This window comes from Falco punctatus (genome assembly GCF_963210335.1).
Source record: "Falco punctatus genome assembly, chromosome: 2".
Classification (NCBI taxonomy): domain Eukaryota; kingdom Metazoa; phylum Chordata; class Aves; order Falconiformes; family Falconidae; genus Falco; species Falco punctatus.
In genome coordinates, this window is record NC_137581.1 from 106,863,903 (window position 1) to 106,885,558 (window position 21,656).

At 38.0% G+C, this 21,656-nt stretch overlaps 1 long non-coding RNA gene across 4 annotated transcripts in view; it reads right to left on the reverse strand.

Moving 5' to 3' along the window:
- Positions 1-21,656, reverse strand: part of LOC308058564 — a 351,504-nt gene that overhangs the window by 216,001 nt on the left and 113,847 nt on the right. The window contains exons 1-2 of one of the 4 annotated variants that reach the window (XR_013925882.1): positions 20,558-21,656; positions 1-14,318 (exon numbers count right to left, since the gene is read on the reverse strand). The exon at positions 20,558-21,656 is cut by the window's right edge and continues 15,437 nt beyond it. The exons of 2 other annotated variants lie outside the window; for them this stretch is intronic. This is a non-coding gene — a long non-coding RNA (uncharacterized lncRNA). One more of the 4 variants, XR_013925883.1, reaches the window with a different exon arrangement.

The window sequence follows — 21,656 nt, forward strand, 5'->3', positions numbered from 1 at the left end:
CATTCAAGGTGTGGACTTAGTGTTTAAACGGTGACCTGTTTTTCCAGATACGCAGTGTAAAATCCCTAAAGACCTAGAAAAGGAAGGTAATAAAAGGCAGTTAGAAAAGCATGTGTTGTCCTAAGTTTGACTGGAGGTCTGTTAATTTTGTATGATTTCTGTTTTGAGATCTAGCTGAACACATCAGTGGGAGGCTAATTTAAATGATGCTGGAATTGAAGCCTCCTGAATTTTCAACACTGTTGTGCCCATAAAGGCTAACTTGGCTCATTAAAACATTACAGTCACATGCCAAATGCTGTGTTCATAGCTGCCTTCAAGTCCTTGGGCTGAACTCACCTGGCCATGGTTTTTAGTAATTGCTTCAATATCCCTCTTTTTGAGAAGACTGATAATATTCCTTTGCATTGATTAACTTCTTATAGCACAAATAGTTCTAAGACTACTAGGGCACAATTCATTTGAATATTAAAATAGTCCATATCTACTTGGTCAATTAGCACACAAACTCCTCGTATTTCTTTTTGTAAACTTATGTGTCAAAGTAGGTGAGATGCGCTACACCAAAATTAATGACGGTTATGATAGGTCAGAAAAAAAAATCATCCTCAGTGCAAAAAAATCGTTTTAAAAGTCCATGTTGTTTAAGGTTTTGCCTAATTCAATATTGAAAATTCCTTAACTTATTACTTTACACTAAGGAGAACAATACGTACATTATCACTTGAAACAATGATTAAGGTTGTCTCCATTAGATTCTGATTATGAAATCTCTTTAGTTACAAGATAAATAAATTGGCCTACATCCTTTCTATAACATATCAGAGCATCTCTTTCAATTACATCACATCTAAGCCAGTAAGTCTTGCAGAATGCAGAGAAATCAGACTCCAAAATAAGAAGCTATAGTATAACCATATTTACTTAAATACCTTCAAAACCAAAACTCTTTGGTTTGGGACACACTGAGCAGGAAAGCTGGCACTAGGGGAATCCAAAAGGCCAAAGAGGAAGAAAAGTCAAATGTGAGAAAAATATTTATAATTCTGATAAGAAACGTACAAACCCAGTGCTTCTGTTTGATTTTTTAAACTGCAAGTATATTTCAAGTTATCTATAAGAGATTTTAAACAACAATCTTAATATGTAGAAACATAAAAACTTATTAAAGCAATATCTGTAATATCTAATATTTCAAAATATTCTATGTGTTTCTTAAAACAGCATTTCACTTATGATATTCACCAGATGTTATTCCCACTAAATAAGAATCTATGTATAACCAATAACTAAAGACAAATAAATTGAAGGAGAACTCATAAGAAATAGTATCCACTTCCAGTATAGCTATACCACTACTTATGTAGCTATTAGTACTTATAGACAGCATTTAGTTATAAGGAAATGGAAGACACACACCAACACACATGCACACAAATGCCAGAGTCCTTAAGAAATCATCACAGCATGATCTCCACTTACGTATGCTCCCTTGTGGAATGCTAACACTATGTATAATGGAGACCATGGAGTGGAAATATCAGCAAAGATCAACCATTGTAAATCTTTCTGCAAAGTGCTGGAACTGACACAGCTAATTAAACTGGTTCATATAAGAAACAGGCAAGTCCATAAACACAGTAGAAAGAAAAGTAATTCAAGTAGTTAATTCGCATAACAAAAAGCGAGTCCATAAAGTTGTTTCCAATTCAGCGCTGCCCTTAAGAAGTGCAATCTCCTTAAAAGGGAGCATGTAGAGGCAGTAAGGGTCATCAGCTCAGCATTAGACAGTACATGACATGGGCATGAATCAACTATCTGCTCCCAAAGAGAAGCAGGCTAAAAGTTTGTAGAAAGGACAGGAGAGGTCCTCTTGTCTCTGCTCAGGTCTCTCTACCAATTCATGTCTCCTGCCATTTCTGGATATATCAAAAAGAAATCAAGATCCACTGCAAGAACCCATAACAAAGGTCCCAAAGCAAGCTATTAATTTCTCACCTTTATATTACTGCAGGGGTCCTCAAACTTTTTAACCAGGGGGCCGGTGCGCGGGTGAAGTGGCAGGCAGTCATCTGCGGCTGCTTGGTTTCCACCCCCCCAAGCCCCAGCGGGGGGGTGTCTGTAAATACCGGCGGCCGGATTGAGGACCCTGGGGGGCCGTATCCAGCCCATGGGCCGTAGTTTGAGGACCCCTGTATTACTGCTTTTGAGAATTCAAAATGTACATGCTTAATCAAAGACACATGAATAAAAATCCACTGCCTTGAATTTTGAAGTGTTAGTCCTTGAGAGTCACATGACTAGGAGGTGGCGCTTTTTGGTTTATTTGTTCATTTGAATTAAATGGTATTATTTCCTGCACATTTTACTCAAGTATTCACAATACAAAGACTTATTCTTCCAACCTGTCCCAAAATAAAGTGAAAAGTAATCTCAATTTCACATTGGTTTCAGTACTGGAACTAGCATGACTCCTGGCATTGCTTCTTATTACAGGCTTTGCCTTTCTTCAAAGACAGCGCTCTTAACAATATTGAAATAAGAACTGCTGGAGTGATTTTCTGAGCAAGTAAAAGTTTAAAAGAGTTCTAGGAGAGTCTGAGGGTACTTGCTGGTAGGAGACTGGGAAGAAATACAGTTCAAGGAAACAAATGGCCCAGCTAGATAACCCACAGAATATTTTACTGAAAGCCCAAACATCAACTATACTCAAACAGAATACAAAAATGTAAGGTTTGGGTAGAACTGGATTTTATCATGATGTTCTTATGTTGAACTTGGAGAATATGAACAGGAAGAGGGATGGAGATGTAGGCAGTTCTGCCATACACACAACTTTCAGCTTCGTTCTGGTTTATATACCATACTCACCACACAACATAAACTCTTTGCATTCAACTTCATTTTCACCAAAAAAAAAAAAAAAATGGCTTCCAAAAAAACAGCTGCTTTAGTTTTCCATGGCTTTTCCCTGTCAACAGCTAAGCCAGCTGTGAATGCTATTCAATACTTTCACAAAACAGATGGAGGAGAAAGGAAAACTGGCACCCCTGCACTGGGATTGGAAAGTTTCACTACTGTCTTGGGCATCATGTTCATGAGCACCAACCTGGGCTGCATAAGCAATCCCTGCAGCCAGCCATCCTGCCCTTCCCTATCAGTCTGGGAGGAACAGATGGAACAAAAACAGGTCTTCTGCAGGGGTTTGTGACAAGTTACTGCATTTCCAGTTTTTTTTTTAAAAAAACACAAATGTCAAAGAGAAATTGAATGAAATATGCTTGTTTATAATGCATGCTAAAGTGAATAGGAGAAAAAAATGTTGCCAGTGGCAAAGGAAGGTATACAAATAATGCTTAAGTACAGAAATTCTCAGTGTACTATGAAATATATATATATATAAAAAAACTAAAAATTAACACTGCAATTGCTTACAAGCACATCTCACTGGAGATACAGGTGGGGTTTTTTTCCTCCAAGTATTTAAATATTAGTATCAAATGCCATAGCTGCAACTCTAGAAAGCATAATCTGAAAGATTCAAGATAGCTACTGATGCAGAAGGGCTGCAAAAATCTACAAAAATTCTAGTCAGGCATAGAGTGAAAATCTTTATTAATAACTACACATGAGAAACCATTCTGGGAGGTAAAGGATGGGTACTATGTTTCCATAGCTGGTTTGGATCTAGAAGCTCAAAACCCCTCATAACTTGCTGAGGGACACATCTACTTGCAAAATGAACAAGTACAGATGAATAGAAACTTGTTTCATCATTAACAAAATACAAGCATTTTAAACAGATAAGGTGGCTTCCACATTGATTCAACTGATCTACAGAAATTAGGAATCAATTTCAGTAAACTTATAGCTTGCAGATCACCTCCATAGATCATGTCTTAAGCCATTTGGAGATATTATGGTGAAGCTTGTAAGTTGTCTGTACCTAAAGCTCGGACATAGAGAGGTCCCTTGTACTGCCAATGTTTTGATGCATATGAAGTAAACCATATTTGTTTTCAAACTAAAATGTTTTCAAAATATTTTGCTTGAGGTAATATAACAGAGAACATGATGTGGACCTCAAAGATATTGCCCTGGGGCTATTTTATTCCACAGCCATCTAATATAGGGACTCTAAACTCCAAAGCACCTGGAACTGGCTGCTATCACAGAAAACATATTGAGCAGATGGCCTGCAACCTGTTTCAGCTTGCAATCTCCATGGCCCTAAAACATTAATTTCAGTAAAATATGTAGTGAAACCTCACCAACATGGGTGGCACTTGTGAAGTAGGATCTATCTCATTTTAAAATCCTCTTGAATCAACAAAAATTTAATTTATATTTCATTGTGCCACTAGCTGTATGTCAGGCACATAACCCAAACCTGTATCAGAACATCATATGCATCTCCTGCCAGGTAAAGAAACCACATATTAAATAAAAATAAGAGTAAAAAAAGTGTGGGCTTGCTTGTTTATGAACAATATATTCTCTGATCATAAATGAACACTCAGTCCACAGAACCAGACTGGACCTAATCTGAAATAAAAACTCCAAAAGTGTCTCCAGGTGTGGACATCAGGCCCTAAGCATCAAATGTTTTGCTTTTCAGATTTACTTCTATTGCATGCTAATATGTGCTAATGTAAACAAGAAAACTGATGCATTAAATTGTACTGATGATTAACTCTGAAGAGCTACATTTAAAGTTTTAAGATCTTGATAAGCTTTCAGCATAGTGCAGCTGTTCTCATAAAGATGTAATGAAACTGTAGTGCCAAATCTTTACTTTGGTTTCAGACATACCAAGCAAACAAGAAGTTCAAACAAATGGACCTTCGTGACTGTTTACTTAAGGGCGATTTGACCTGAACCATCAGCAGGATCCAGTGGTACTTCTTGTTGTGGGCAGCCATCATGTTTCTGGCCTAGTCCACTGCAACACCAGCTGCATGAATGAAAACAAAAAGCCTGGGACCATCGGTTCTGTAAGTCAAACCATACAGACGTGAAAAGTTTTGAGAATAATATCCATTGATTTCCTAGCTTTTCACAATCACATTTTAAAAAGCGTTTCCTTTTTGCTCGCCAGCATTAAAGCTTGAACTTTATGTAACTCATTTGTAAAGACATCTGTATACCAAACATCTGTAACAAACCTAAGATTTCAGCCAGGCAGAGAACTACTAAACGCATTGACAGGTACCCTGAACTTCCCACTGAGCATCCAACTGACCTGCAGACAGTTCTGGCTGCTAGAATGTGTTCTTTAAAGAAGTTACATAGTAAAGTAGACTCATTCCACTCCTGCATTCCCCAAATGTTTATTCATGCTCCTAAATTCTCATTCCACATCCAATTGCTCTTTGGAAAGCTGTAAGGCCAAAGATGTCAGGCTTCAGCTGCCTCCGGGAAGCCGGCACAAGCTACAACTGCTTTATTTGTCTTTTCTCCTGACAAACCCCCTTCTGACTTTTGGGCTGAGTTGTCCCAATCCACACCCTCTGTAAGTGCTTCCACAGCACGTATTTAAGCCCTCCTCTGCAGCAACAAGTGAAGATGCAAGCTGTACAAATTCCCTCTGGCATGGTACCTCTCTTCTTGAAAGACACTGGATGACTCAGAGCTCAACAGATGTTGGTCTGGAGAAGAAGCACCAATGACCAAACTGGCAGCTCTGAAGACATGCCACTAGGCACCTGTGTTACCCACAAAACAGGCTGGACAAGAACAACAAAGAGAGTTGGTGGAAGACCAGGGAGCAAATTGTTCTAGGATTTATGTAGGAGAAAATAAATACATGGCAAAGGAACAAGGTTTCTAATCCCACAGTAAGGTTAGTCAACTGTATTGATTTTTAACTCAGTTTTAGTGGTTTTAGCTCCCCTCCCATTCCTGATCATTGCCAGTACATGTACATTTTCTATTACATCATACTTGTCAGACGGTTTTCCTCTAAAGTTATCAAACTTTTGTGGTACTCCAGCAAAGTAAAATTTGCTTTCATATGATGGCGTCTGTCTGTGGGCCTAGCTCCTCTCCTTCGTTGGCATTATGACAGAAGTCAAACACACACAGACTCAGAAAACAGACCTCAGAACACTCGTTCTATAAAACATTTTTCCTTAGTTTTAGAACAGCAACTTTGTGCGATCCTTAGATGTAAACACAGATTACTATACAGATTACTTTAAGAGATGTAAATTATTCCATAGCAGCAAATCTCAGTTACAAAATGTGAACAGTACATAGTCAAATCGTGAAGAAGAAACTTTAGGTTGTATGAATAGATATACTTGCCTCTTCTATTTAATGTTGATTCATAAATCATGTCACTACATAGGCTGTCCTACAGTTAGGACCTTCCTAATAGGCAGTGTAATATGACCACTGAGTATTTTAAAAAGCAAAACCCTTAGCTGAGCCCTGTTATACTTTGCATTATCTGCTGATGCCTTTTTCCGGTTAGCTTTTGAATTCCTAATAATATGTCAAATTCCGACTTTCCAACATGCAGCTACCTTAGCCTATGAGCATGCTCAGCAGACTTTTTAGCTGAGCAGCTTGAATGCTTATTATTACACTGTACTGTCCATGCTTAATAGTTTACAATGCACTAAAATCAAATCCAGCCTGTCTGAAATGTTACAGAATTCCTTCCCAAAATCGGTTTATCTCTCCCGAGCTGTTAAAAGTATTGTACTTTTCTTCCTTGCCTCAGAATTGGAGATGCCATCATTATTATGTACTTACCTTCCTAAAACCAAACCAAACCAAAATAAAATAAAAAAAAAAAAACAACAAGACTTTCTAAAGCAGAAAGCACTTCAGCCTCTGAGCTTCACAGAGGTTATAATCCTCCCAAAAATGCATCTAAAATGAAAACTGGAAAACTTGTTCAACTTCATTACATGTATCACCTCTACTCCATTCACAGTAACTGTGTATCACTGAGGAAATGTGCCAGAGGTGTGTTGTCTTAAGTTTCACACTCTAAGTGTATGTCGAAAGTTTTAAAGCTACCCCTGACAAAGAGAGGAAAAGGAGTAGCTATGCTTACTTTGCCATTTGCATTGACCTATTTAAAAGAGTGTTCACAGTAATTTAAAAATAATCAATCACTTACGGGCAAGCCAGTCTTTCTATTTACCCAAGCCAGACAACAGTTGTTTTTTCTGATTTCACAAGTACTCTTTACCTGGTAGGTGAAAAACAAAACAAAAAACTCAAGTATAAAAATAATTGAGGTTGTCTTTGATTTAGCTTAACATACAAACTGAAGACCAGATTTACAACTTTGAAAACTTAGTACTTCTGAGTCATGTAAAATACATTTCTTCATGCCACCAAAAAGCCAATGACTTTGTATTGACTAAAGACATCTCTTTCAGTCACTTGTCTTGCCTGTCCTGCTTTGCTCAAATGAGTCATCATTTTAATCTTCCATGTGCTTCTGATGCACGTACACCATAGCACATAGATACCACCTGTTTTTTAACTCAACAACTGCCATAAGCAAGCATTGTACACCAGCCAGCCCAGAAACTGAGAGATTTTATAAGAGGAAGAGTCTGTCTGCTGATCTTGCTCTTCCTAAAATACGTTGTGATGATCACTATGTTGCTCCTCTGAAAGGATCCAGGTCGCAGCAGGAGGAAGGACATGGGGGGCTTGGCCCCCTGCATTGCAGTGGGGAGAGGGAGACCCTGTCCCATTTCCACTCCCTGTGTTGTGGCCAAGCAAACCCAGCACGTTGTGACCACCTCTGGCCACCACTGAGGCTGCTGAAGCCACTTACAATCTGGCCTACTGCCCTGCAGACCTGATGCCAATCATAAGGCTGAAGGTGTCTCATCACCCCTCAAAGCCTGGTACCCCTCGGAGGGGATGTAGCATGGGGGTGCAGCCCCAGGGGTCTCCTCCAGATCCAGCATGGCATGTGCCTTAGCCCCAGAAGAGCACTGTTCCCTCTCCACTGGCCCTGTCGGTAACCATCTGAAGGACAGAGTGAATGATCTGAACTCTGGATGATGGGCATCTGTGCCACACTGCCCCAGGGTACTGTGTGATGGCTCAAGAGCCTCCCATCCCTAAAGGCTTGTCTGTATTGTCTGCTTCCCCTCAACATGGCAGCTCTCCCCATCAATGCTGATGTCCTCCATGGCACAAGCCAGTAGCCCTGCCGATGTTTCAACCCTCCTGCTGTCAGGCAGTGTGTGACCACACGCAACAACGTGTCCCCTCCAACACTGGGAGACCCTGAAGTTCATCACAGATGCTAGGTGACCAGAAACAGGGAGCCATTGCCATCTCCACCCATATGATGTCAAGCATACTGCTCCCTGCCAGGAAGAAGGCAGCTCGCCCTGTCACCACTGAGAGCTCACTGCACTGCCTGGGCCTTTGGTAGGACCCAGCACGGATGCACTGGACTGGAGACCTGCAATCCCTATAATTTACACCGGACGACTGCATTATCATTTTCTCTTTAAATCCCTTGCTAACTAAAAATAAAAGGTCTCCTTCATTGCAAGGAAGATGAACAACTGTTCAAGAAATTGTTAAGAACAGCTGCTAACTCCAAGTTGGTTCAGCTTTTCGTGGGTTTCATTCTTATTTTCACATACAGTTTGATATAATAAGGTCTTACTCTTCTGCTTAGTATCAGGGAATAGTCTTCTACCATCTGAGAAGGGAAACAACAGCTTCTGCCCTTGCACCAAAGGGTGTCGTGCTGGCAATATTAATCCATTTCAAGATGACAGGGGCTCCCTCTTCCTCCTCTATTCAGCCCATGAAGAAGATTTCAGGTTCAAGCTCCTTTTTCTTGAAATAATTCATTTCTTGATGCACTTTGTAAAAGCAGAAGCACTTGAAATAGGCATAACCAGAGTTTATCCCTGGGAAAAGGGTTGGGCTGCTAATGAACATTACAAACCAGCATGATATCAGCTCTCCAGAGGAAGCAGGGGAAGAGAACCACCCTGAACAGGGCCCAGCAGCAAGGAAAAAGATTTAATCCCTAGTTAAATGAGATGGGAGGCATTTCATAATATATTTGAGATGAATATTTTATTCATCACACAACTACAGGAAATAATTAGCTCTATAGATAAGATTTTGTAGTAATAATAATAAACATGATTAGAAAAAGCATTGTCACCTTGTAATCCCTAAAGTATACTCTGTTCTTCACATGAAACTAGACCAAATCTAAATGAAAGAGCACGTACAGCCTCAGCCCACGCAGGGAAACCAGGAAAATATTCAGTCATACAGAACATAAAGTACAGGGGAAGAAACAAGTAAATTAATAGCCCATTGACATGGGCATAGCATGATATTTAGGAGTTTGATTGTTCCTCCCAGGCTGTGCCACTATGAGCCTCTGGGCAAGTCACTTCACTCTAAGAACCAATTTATATATCTATAAATTAAACAAGAGAGTAGGGTCCTCTTGGCAGAGCGAGAGAGTTTATGCTGGGAGCAACAATTCTTAAAGAGACTTGGCATTAAGAATGGACGTGACTCCACCGAACATGAGCTCCTGATGCTCTGTCAAGGCCAAAGGGAAAAATGCATCCCTGGGGGCCTCTGTGGAAGAAGATTGAATAGGACTGGACAATTTGGATTAACTGTATACTTGTCACTCAAACATCTAGTGTTGGAACGCTGCATCGGTGTACAATTCAAGAAACTCACAAAAGAGCCTTGTAAGTAAAGGACTGGGAGAGCTCTTTAAGGCAGCTCCATTTATGCTACGAAAATTATACCTGACTTGATCACTGTCTTTTGAGTTTATACAGGAGGCTCCTTCAGGTAACAGGCAACAGTATAAACAAGCTCCAGCAGACAAGTTCAGATCAGATAGATGATGCAGATACACAAGAAACAGTATTTCACCACTGAAAACTATTTCCCAAGGGTGATGACAGGTTCTCTGTCCTTGACCCTTTTAAATCAAGATTGGATCTTGCGTTCTGAAAATCATACTTCAAATAGGAATTACTTTAGATTACACACAGAAAGTTAGACTGAATGATCAACATTTTTTTGTTCTGCTTTTTCTTTTTAATCTACGAGCACCGACTACATGCAACATTTCAATAATTGTTCAATATTTAATAGACTTTGTGAAACAGTCTTAAAAGCTCTGATGAGAAGCCCCAGTTGCAAAGTATTGTTCATAGAAATACTGGTTCCTCAATATGATGTGACTGCCATATTGGTGAGTTACATATTAAAGATACCTTTTTTCATATATATTAAATTAACAGAATGGCAAAGAATAATATATATAGTAAAATTATGGCATACAAAATGTGGCATACACTGCATAGTTTAGACTGGTATATACAGACGTGGAAAAGAGATGGATGAGAAAATTTAAAAGTGATGAAATAAAAGCTTTTCAGGAAAAGCTACCTCAAAGGGGAGCAGCTACCACAAAGGTAAAATCTTCACAAACATGTTCCTGGCTGCAGGTTTTCTCCTCATCTAAACCTTCACTAAACCTGATGCTTCTGCTCTCCAGCTGCTCCCTGACTTCCTTGCCAACCCTCAGCTCGGGGCCCTCCCCAGCTACGCACCACTCCTCACCCTGTCTAGGACAGTGGCCTGAACCCCCAACATCCACACACTCCAGCTGCTGGATGATTCAAACGGACCTTAGGGGCCACACAGCCCATAACCAATTAATTCATTCAAATAACTGCTTTTGTGGTTAATTTACAGGGAGGAAGAGGACCATCCAACATGTGGTATGTTGCTTTTAGACACGAGGCACTCAGATTACTTAGTCATTCAGGTGCTGGGGTTTTTTTTAAAGAAAAGGAAAACAATGGGCTAATTTTGTTAATACATGATCTGATGCATCACTTCAGTAACACAAAGCAGTCATAAACCTTGTTCGATTTGCATTTTAAGGCAGGTTTATGGCTACAAGGATTCCTAAAGCGTTACAAAGCAGAAGAAGCACTGAACCCTTTCCCTGTTATCCCAGACACTACAAACATCAACAGATATTTACACTGTGATCTATCTATTTATTGATTAAATTGCCAATTACCATTTACTGCTCTGATTTCTGCTCCATTTATCATGTGTTCAACTACCTTCAGCTAGCAAGGATCAGAGCAATCAGATGACATTTTGAGGTGATAGCTTGCTTTTGTATGTATCATATACATATATATATATATATAAAAAATACATAATTTTATATATATACACACATAGATATATGTTGTATGCCTCTACAGAAGCTACAACTCTGGCATGTACAAACTCAGAGTATAACTTAAAAGGATTATGATACTGAAAAATTAAATTAATTTAAAACACATGGTGCATTTTTAAACTTTACTTTCTACTAATGACTTGAATTCATGCTAAAGTTACATTTTATAGTTCTTTCTATTACAATTTGGACTATGCAGCTTTCTTCCTTTGTTTTGTTTTGGTGTGTGGGGTTTTTTTTAATGAAAATTAAGATTTTTACCTAATCTCATGACCTCAGGTCTTTAAAACCTCAATGTACCCTCCAACTTGCCAATACTACGCTTGTAAGTTCTTTGCATTAGAGAGATCTGCATTAAAGGATTCAGCGATCCCTAGTGCTCCTCTTTCAGGATGTTTTCCCCACATGCTGTACACCTGCAGTAGTGTTGATGTAGGAGAACATTTAGCCATTTGTGGCAATGACTAAATCATTTGCAAAAATTTGTATTGCTTAATAAACAAGGTATTTAATATTTTGAAAATTATTACCATTTGGATTAAAAGCTAAAGAAAATAGAAAGTAAGGAAAACTTCTTTGTCCCAAATTATATTTTTCTTCCAATCATAGAAAATATTAACATGCTTAAAAATACACAAGTAAATACTTCCCTTCTCAGTATAAATATCACCCCTTTATAGAATATTAGATGCTCTATGGATTCTATTAAAGAGATCACACACTGGGCTAAAATCCACAGTCCTTATGAATACACAATAAGCTATGTTCATAAGTACAAGATAGTGAAAGCAGAATAATGAGAAATAAATATCTGAGAAGAAACCTTTTAATGGATCTTGCCATTAACTACCACTGACTGAAAGCACTAAAAGAGGGACCTTATAGGTTTCTCTGAATACATACTAAACAAGTAGGCAACATCAGTGATGGATTCAGCCTTACAGTTTATGTTTGTCTTTGTTATTTTATCACAATTCACCTTTGAAAAAGATGAAGTTTCATGCAGCATTGGTTCCTTCCTTATTACAAGTATTTTGACGGAAGAATGCCTCGGCATTTATTTTAAATGCACACATAAGCAAATCAACTTTACTTCCTTGCTGTAGAATTTGAAAAACAGATACAGCCAGGTTCAATGGATCAAAACCATCCTAATCTTAGTTACATTAATAATTATATAATATAAATGTAGCAGTAGTTTTTCTTTTTTAAAGGCAGATATTGTGAAACAATGGCTCCAAGGTATACTTCTTATAAGAAACAGCAAAAAAGGTTACCAAAGGTTAAAAAAGAACCCTTTCTTGTGAAAATTTTTTATTTCTACGCCACGGTTTCCAGCCTATGATAGCACTATCATTGAAGATGTCCATTCTGAACAATTGTGTGTAGGTCTTCATACAACATGTGTACTGTGGCAGGGTTGGTCTGATCATAGTGGGTGTAGTACAACCAACACTGCTTATTCTCTACACTGTCAAGGAACTGTAAATATATCTGGTTGACCAGATTTGGGGGAAAGGGTTCACAGGATCGCATCTGCATTTGAATTAAATAAGCTGAGTTTTCACAGTTCCAATTTTCAGTTACATATATAAATATATAAATGCATGCACACGTTTGCAGATATGTCTCTGTATGTATTTAGCTTTATTGTCATCAACAGTATGCCAGCAGGATACTATTCAAAGGAGTTGCTTTACAGATGAAATTAAGATTTCAAATGGAAGCTGTTTTCATCAAAAATTCTCTGTTCATCAAAACCAACTTTTCTATTTTTGGAAACATACTGGTTTTAATTTAAATGGCACTGGTGCACAAAGGCTAATGTGAGACCAACTGAAAAGATTTAAAGTGTTCCAGTCTTATTGCAGGAAGTATTTTCCCTCCATTTTTTTTTTTTTTTTTTTAATTCAGCATGTTAAATTGCCAGGCTTCTGTTACTTCTCCTCTTTATACAGCAATTCTCTAGCAACACACTTATAAGAGGGCTAAAATTACTCTCTATATAATCTACCCACAAGGCTGTGATCTGAATAGGAACTGTGTTACTTGATTCATTGCACAGTATGTTTCTGTTGTACATGTTTTTCTCAGTCACCATATGACAGGAGTACTGGCACAGTCCTTTCCAGTTTGTCAACATTTGGGATGTCCCAAGTGAACCAAATAAAATCTGCCTTTTGTAAAACTCCAGCAGCATGCAAGCTCTATGCCAAGACTGAGTTCACCTTACCACGTCTGAAGCAATTCAGATAAATAATGAACATTTTTGTGCATCTCTCACACAATCTTTTTTTTGAAGATTTTCCCCATACTACCGGCAAATGCCCCTGCATGGCATGACCTGAACAGACTTCAGCATCAATCTCTTCCTGATTCTCCCAATTTATTGTTACCTATGAATAAATATATTGAGTAAAGTCTCTCTTTCTCAGCTTTCACTCACTAAGCCTTTACAAAATACTCTAATTTTACCTTTGTGACAGGCTTCCAAGTTCTTGATTTTTCTACCTATGAGCTGAGAACCTCTCTCTGTCCCAAAGCCTCCAGCTCTTCCAGAAAATATGTTCCATGGCCATTAGGTACCTATCCCATGGCTTTCTTCTTGCTTAGTACACTAGATTGTCAAAGGACTCCCCATCTCAAACCAGGATACTTTCAAGAGGGGTTCTGTGCAATGAAATAAGCAGCTTCATTTATCTCCACCACCCACAATTAAGGGGTGCTACATAGAGCTGCTTTACATTTTTCAGCTTTCCATACATATCTGCTTCAGCTCCTACAGAACCTGATTTAGCAACAGGGGACCAGTGGTGTTTGATTTTGATTGCTAATGATTGCTGCTTGGAAAGGAAAAACAGGTGAAGCACAAGTAGGACTGTGGTTTCCACAAAGCCAACATGCGCTTTACTTACCTCACATGCACTTCCAGTCACTTTTGTGTTATGTGGGAAATTCATCTCATCCTTTTCTTGTGGCCTGCTTCCCTTAGGGGCATTCCCTGTGCCCAGAAGGACTGCCTGGTGGGAAAGCAGCCAGGGCCTCTGGTGAAGGGATGCCATGAACTCGTTTGCTGATTTGCCAATCAGAGAAGGGGAAAACATGAAAATTAATAAAGCCATTTTAACTCCTATATTAGCATATACAGTGCTTTTCCACAAGGATTTCCTAAGTCCAGAACACATTAGCCTTGCTGTGCAGGCATTAGTATTTCCTGCACAGATATATGGGAGTCCTAAGCATATACCCAGCCTCTCTGTTTGACCGGGCACTTCACCTAGCTTTGGCAAGAGCCAGCCGAAGCATAAGTAGATGTCTGATTCATAGAGGAGGAAGGAGAAGGAAAATAGCAATAGGACTCTTCACATTACAAAGCTCCTGTAATTGTAACTGTTGCATGAACTGTTGCTCTGAGGAAACTGGCAACCTGAATCCATTGACTATACCAATGAATCTCACAGCCCAAACCAGAGCTTTGGAAGTCAATAGAAAGCCACATATTGATTTAAAGGCTGTTGGATTCAGGCCTTACCAGTTTATCAGTGCCCAAGCATGTGCAGTAAACTTCAACCAAATATATGCTTACATCTGGAAGCACTTTAAAAAATGTGATTTTGCAGAAAGTTCTAACATCACAACATGCTGCTAAAAGGAAAAGCACACTACTGGTCTGGTCCCTGGTGATTGAATGGACATGAAATGGGAGAGCCCTGAAGGGGAAAAAAACCCACTTGGTTGGAAGCAATAATTTGCTATTGCATGTACTGAAGAATCTTTTCCTTCAGAGAATCCCCATGGTTTACCCACCCAAAAAGGGTGTTCAGAAACACACAAAAAGGAGCAATAAAAAGACCTTCATGTGCCACTTTCACAGTAGTCTCTATACTCTGCTTTACCAGCTGTAAGAATGGAAGATCGCTCTAAGGAAGTCTCTCAAACTTAAATGCCGTGAAGAGGGGAAAAGACTGGTATCTGAGCACTGAAATTGTACGCCCAGCAGGTATCAGAGAACGGCCACTGTGTCTAAATGCCAGAGAAGTCTCTTGCCAGCAGTTAGGTTCAGATGCACAAGGGTTTGCAGATGCATTGCCAAATGGCAATCTCAGACACCTATGCAACAGCCATTTTTGGAAGAACTGTGCCCTCAGCACTTCCCATGAAGATATGTAAGAGCTATTTTTAAAAATATTTTATATAGTATTTGTTAGTATATTAAAGAGGACCAAATGCTTTTTACAGTCTGATCGCTTGCCTTACTGTCTACCATCACACCGAGCTGTTAGGAAAATCTGTCCTCATTTGCACATGCTTCCATCCTGTGAAATCTAACTAAAAACATAGTTAAATCTTACTTCAAAAGAAATAAATCATTTTTCCATCTTCTAAACAGAATTTTGTGGGTTTGTTCCCATATTATTGTTTTGTCAGTTTATCACTAATTTAAAATATCTAGCATGATCAGCTGGAGTGGTTTTATTTGCTTTAATTTCTGGGGTGGGGGTGGGGTGGTTTTTTTTCTTCATGCTGCCATCCATAGCATCCTCTGTGATAGACCATGAGGCTTCTGCAAAACTTGCTCCTAGACAGAAGCAAAGCTGTTACACAGAACCATGAACTTTCATGTCTATCACCCCTACCACAAAGAAATCATGCCAAATTAGAAATACAGTTCCATAAATGCAAAGTCCTTAGACAACCTTCAGGGTCATAACTGCATACAAGATCACTTAAAATGAATAAGAAGAGGGCTACTGGGGCAAAAAGGGGTCTGGGATAAACTTTTTACTATATCAGTCACAAACCTGCACTATTGCTGAAACGCAGGATCTAAACATTTCTTTTTTTTTTTTTTTTTTTTGCTTTAAAAAGCAGGTATACAGTGTTCCCTCTGTTATTCAGCATTTCAAAGCATAGAGTGCATCCTAATTGCTAATAACTTTTAAAATTCAGCTAGAAATTTCATCCAAAACTTGTTGCTGAATGGACTGTCTGCAGTGACCTGAATTGTTAAGATTTCCTGTTGCCAGTGCTAAAATTGCTATCTTGAAAAATACCCAGGAGAATATTTAGAAGTAGTACTTTGCTAAAATACCCCATAAAAGACAACTGATATTCAAATGTCACAGGTTTCTATTTTCCTCTGGTAAATAATCTAGTGATTGCTGATGATCATCATCTGGTGCTCATTCAGCTTATAAAACAAAAGCATGCTAATGAAAATGAGTTGGTATTTTCCCTTATCTTGAATGACCTTAGGACAAGGAAAATTATCTGACACTAGCTCCAACAGTTTAGAAAACCATATACATGTAATCAATGAAATCATAAAAGGCAACAGTCATTAATTTCCACTGATGTAGCTCGTTCAGCTGAGAATTAAAATGCTCTTTATAAATATCACTTAAATAAAAATAATAGGCAAGCATTAGTATTTTCAGTATTACCATTCTCATCTTTACAAAGGTAATCCCAAGTCCACAGAAGCAGGAAAGTTTTCCAAGGTGAGATGGGATACACAGGCATTTTAAATGTAAACAAACAGAAAATACCGAACTGCTTTAAAAATCAAGCTTTTCTCCTCATCTAAACACGTCTATGCTGACTTCAACACAGCCAAGAAAAGAACCAAGTTCTGGCTTAATTCCCAGTTTGAAAAAGTAAGTTTCCTATAACTGAACTTCTATTACTGTATTTAGTATCTCAGCATACCTATCTTATTATTTATAGAGAATTTAACTGCAGGTGGACATCTTATATGAAAGATTAGTATGAATCTCATGTGTTCAGTGCAGCTTGTGATGACTGAAATAGTAAGTGATTTTTTCCATACAGGATAAAACACTCAGCAAATAGAAAAAAACAGCAAACAAAATGTTCTTGTTTGCCTATAGCAAGCAATTTACATCTTTTTTAAGATCTTCTGGCATTTGGTCCTTTATTCTTTTGCAATAGCAAACCCAAGGTGTCCTGTAAGCACCAGATTGAATGAAACCTGCTTTCCTACAGATTTATGGTCTTTGCTCTGTAACTCCACATTCTTTCTTCTCACTGCAAATGGCCAGATCTCTCCACATTGCCTACTACACTATCACCTGGCAGGAGAAACTGTGCTGTGACTAGTCTGGGACTGCACATATTTTGTTTGGCCACTAAGCCACTGCCAAACAGAATGTATAACAGCTATGTTCTGCCTGCCTTTTCCTCAAAATTGGCACTGATCTAGGTTTCTTTCTTCCATACAGTCACAGATTTTCATAAAACATGATATTCATCGAGAATTTCACCTTTCAAATTTAACTGAGAGACACACAAGGGTTCAAAAACCATGGAGAAGGGAAAGAAAAAAAAGGTGAATAGACAAACCTTAGTAGAAGTCTCAAATAACAAATAACAAATAGTTAAGAATAATACTGCTGATACTGTGATATCTCACCAGCTCTGTGAAATGCCAGGCTACAGTTTGGGTTGTTTGCGTTTTTTTATTAGATTCTAAGATTAGGCTCTTAAATCCATTTTTTAGGAACTGTGATGCATGACCCTGATTTCAGTATGGCAGGAATCTAGCATCTGACTTTGTGACATGCACCACACTCAGCACTTCATAATACAGGACTCCCTGACTTTAGACATACCAACAAACACCTACAAACACATCCAACCAGATGTAAATAATTGCACACAGAACACCGAAAATTAGACCTACAAAGTTAAAACCAACCAAATAAAAAAAACCCCTCTATATAAATATAATCAAATTAATATACTTAGAGCTAAAAAAGAATGTTTTATAAAATATATAAAAATATTTTAGCAATAAGACATTACATGTTTATAGTGATTTGCACAAAGATACAAAGAAGTTAGATGACACATTAAGATTTCTAATTCCAGATGTAGACTGAAACTTTTAGAGCTTCTTAATGTTGTAGTAAACTAAGAGTAAACCCAGAATGTCAGAGATGGACACAATGTCAATGCCACTGTTTACTACATTTCTGTTTCTAAACTCCCATAAAATGGTTACCTTTTCAACTATTTAAACTGAAATCAAGGTGTTCAACTAAGCTGATGTCTGAAGTTGAAAGTTCTTTCCAACAGTCTATAACTATACTCTTAAGAACAAATTTCCCCATCTGAAAATCAGACAGATGTGCAACTATACATAGATATCATATTTGCTTAATTCAAGTAAATAGAGTCAAATTTCCATCTCAAGTTTTTGATGTTTCAGTTTAGACCAGCTCAAAAACCCTAATGTAACATTTCCCCTTTTAGAGTCCATTCACAATGACTGAGGAGTGCTTTGAAGTCATAATATCAGGCCATATATAAAACATTTTATTAATTTCAGTTTATTGCTGAGAAGATTGAGGTACAAAGAAATTATGTACAGTAAGAGTATCATTTGGTTTATTATGTGATTACTAAATATAAGGTAAGTGTAGTTAAATTCCCTTTCCCCTAAAAACATATTTATTTCCTTATAATCTATCATGTATTGCTTTTGTTCTTCCCTCCACCCCCACCCACCCCCCAGAAAGGTATATGTTGGAAGGGGGGCATTTTGGCCAAATTTTAGGCAAAAGCATTGTGGATTTAATACATAAAATTAAGTATGCCTTTTAAAAAGTATGTAATATGACTGATGTCTTAATAATAGATAAAAGATGTACTAGATGGAATAAAGTCAAGATTCTGTGGGTCACGATCACAATGTTCCATGATACTTAAATATTAGCTGGAATAAATATTGGTTCAGTGGTTTTCCATGGAATTTTCTATATCTTTCAAAAGATATATTCATCATGACCTGCCCATATGCCAAAAGTAAAATACCGATACACTCCATAATCTAGCCATATAGGGCACGATGATTAAAAAATAACAAGCTTTTGAATCGAGATGGCTGAATAAACAAAAGAAACTTATAATAGGGCTAGCTTTGAGGTGAGACAGGGGAGGTGGCCACTGCCTGTCCTGCCAGGGAGAACCCAGCCAGCCAGTTAGCTGATTTGTGTCTACCAACCAGTCACAGATCTGTTGTCTTGCCTGGTGTAAAGTCAGGAGAGATGCAGAAGTTCCTAGATTATTGCAATTATGTATATGGGGCATGAGATAAAGAGGGAGAAAAAAACCCAACACATCTGTAGATTTTGAATTAATGCAGCCTGCTGCTGTTCCAATTGCAATCTAGGAAAGCATAATAAAAAAAAGCATCTCTGTGTACCATATGAATATATATACCAACATCCATATGAAACTTGAACAGTCCTATTCACTCAGAATGCCTCATAGTGGCATTCCTTCTTTTTCTGAAAAAAAAAAAAAAAAAAAAAAAAAAAGAGTAAAAATTGATTGCAATTCATAACTTCTGGTTTAGTAATGAAATCAAAACAATTCTGGGAAACAGCCAACAGCAGCATTAAAATGAATAATCTACATCAAAATTGAGTATTAATAATACTTGAAGAAACTTGATGACGGAGAGAGGGTTCGTTCCTTCTCCATGTGAGATGCCCTAAGATGGCAATCTTGCTTCATGCACTTTTACTTCTCAGCACACAGCTAAGTTAACCTTGGATACATGCTCACACCAAGCTCTTTCAGCATCATGGTCTCTAAGGAAAGGACACTTGCTGCTATACATATGCAATGCCCAATGTGTCATATAATCCTCAGAGCAAATAAAAAAATATCAGTGTGCACCCTAATATTTACTGCCAAGAGACATGTAATAAATAGCTATAGTATAACATCTCCAGTATAAAACAATTTAAATCTTTTTTTACTTCAAGCCCTTTAAAAATAGTCCATAAACCACCTGTTGATGACATTGTTTCAAAAATTGTTGTTCAAAGACTTTTGTTGAGTTTGTTTACTCCACAACAGGAAAAGTATAATTTATTCCCACTTCTGCTGCTTAAAACAATTTTAACACACACACAAAAAAAAAACCCAAAAACAAGAAAATAAGAAGAAAATAAAAGAAGAGAAGAGAAGAAGAAAAGAAAAAGACAAAGATAAAGAAGAAGAAAAAGATAAAGAAAAAAAGAATCACCTGTGGCTTGGGACTACACAATAGAAAATTTCAGGCCAAAAAATACCGTTAAAAAATGGCAAAGTGATAGAAAGCAAGCAGTTTAATATAACTTAAGACGTTATTAAATTACCAGATCCTGCCAAATTTCTTGTTCTTTCCAGAGGCTAGCAGTAGACTGCAAATGAAGAGGGGAAAAAAATACAAAGGAAAGAATTTGAAGAGTCCTACTTTTTTAGCACAATCAATTTTTACGGGTTTTGCTTTATACTTACATAACTGTCCTTGATATCAGTGGAAGGATAGCTGCACCTACACCGGGTACTTCTGCAGAAACTTCTTTTGTGAACTGCCAGCCAGAGCTTGGAAGAAGTTTTATGGGGCCAATGCAGAATGCAGTCTGATGTCCACATGATAAATACAATGGTATTTTCAACACAGACTGATTCTGTCACTGTGCTGTGTCACATTATTATGAATAAAGTTCCTTGCTGATGACTTTCTCTTGCATTTTCCTCATTTCATTCTTTATAACTTACTCGCCCTTACTAGAAGCACAGATCTTTATTTCAGGACTTTATTATACACAGGCAGAAATAACAGAAGCTCAGTGACAACCAGGTCGTAATCACAAGCAACTTATAAACTGTACACCAAAACCAGAGTCAATATTTTCAGGGGACACTGATCCTCACTCTGTAGACACAGCAAAGTGAAGTTCCCTCAGGAAACATAGCTGTTTGAAGGCACTTCCACTAGCCTGCCTGTAATAACCTAGACATCCATGGTTAGCAGTGAAGGAAATAAATTTGTCTCCCCCCCTGCAGCTTTACTCGTTTTTGCTTGCACAGCCCTGGATCTAGTAAAAATGCCACTGGGGTATATGGTGAAGCAGATCAATCCAGGTCAAAAACAATCTTCTTTTTATTTTTAAATTCTGAACCATTTCTCTGAGTAGCCTCCACAGGATGGGTATCATTACAGGGGCGTCAGAGAAATGGAAGAAGAGGCAGTAAAAGAGCACCGAGGTACCTTCAACCAGCTCTGCCACAGAGAACTGTTCTTGGAAGGAGGTCTGTCTGGTGCTGCTTTTTGGAAACAATGTAAATAACCAAAAGTAATGGGATATGTACTTCAGGGTAGGGCTTTCTCTTTAATTAATTTTTCTTTACCATTTAACACCGTTAAGCTGCACTATTCAGAACAGGGCTGATCAAAGGGCCTACACATCTTCCACATGACATTTATGGTCCATAGGACATTTTGGGGGTTAAGAGATATGGAGAATTGGTGGTATAAATGGAATATTTTTATTCCAAACGGCTTAGAAGAGGGATATGAATGTGCTTTTTTCAGTACTTTAAGCTGTATTTC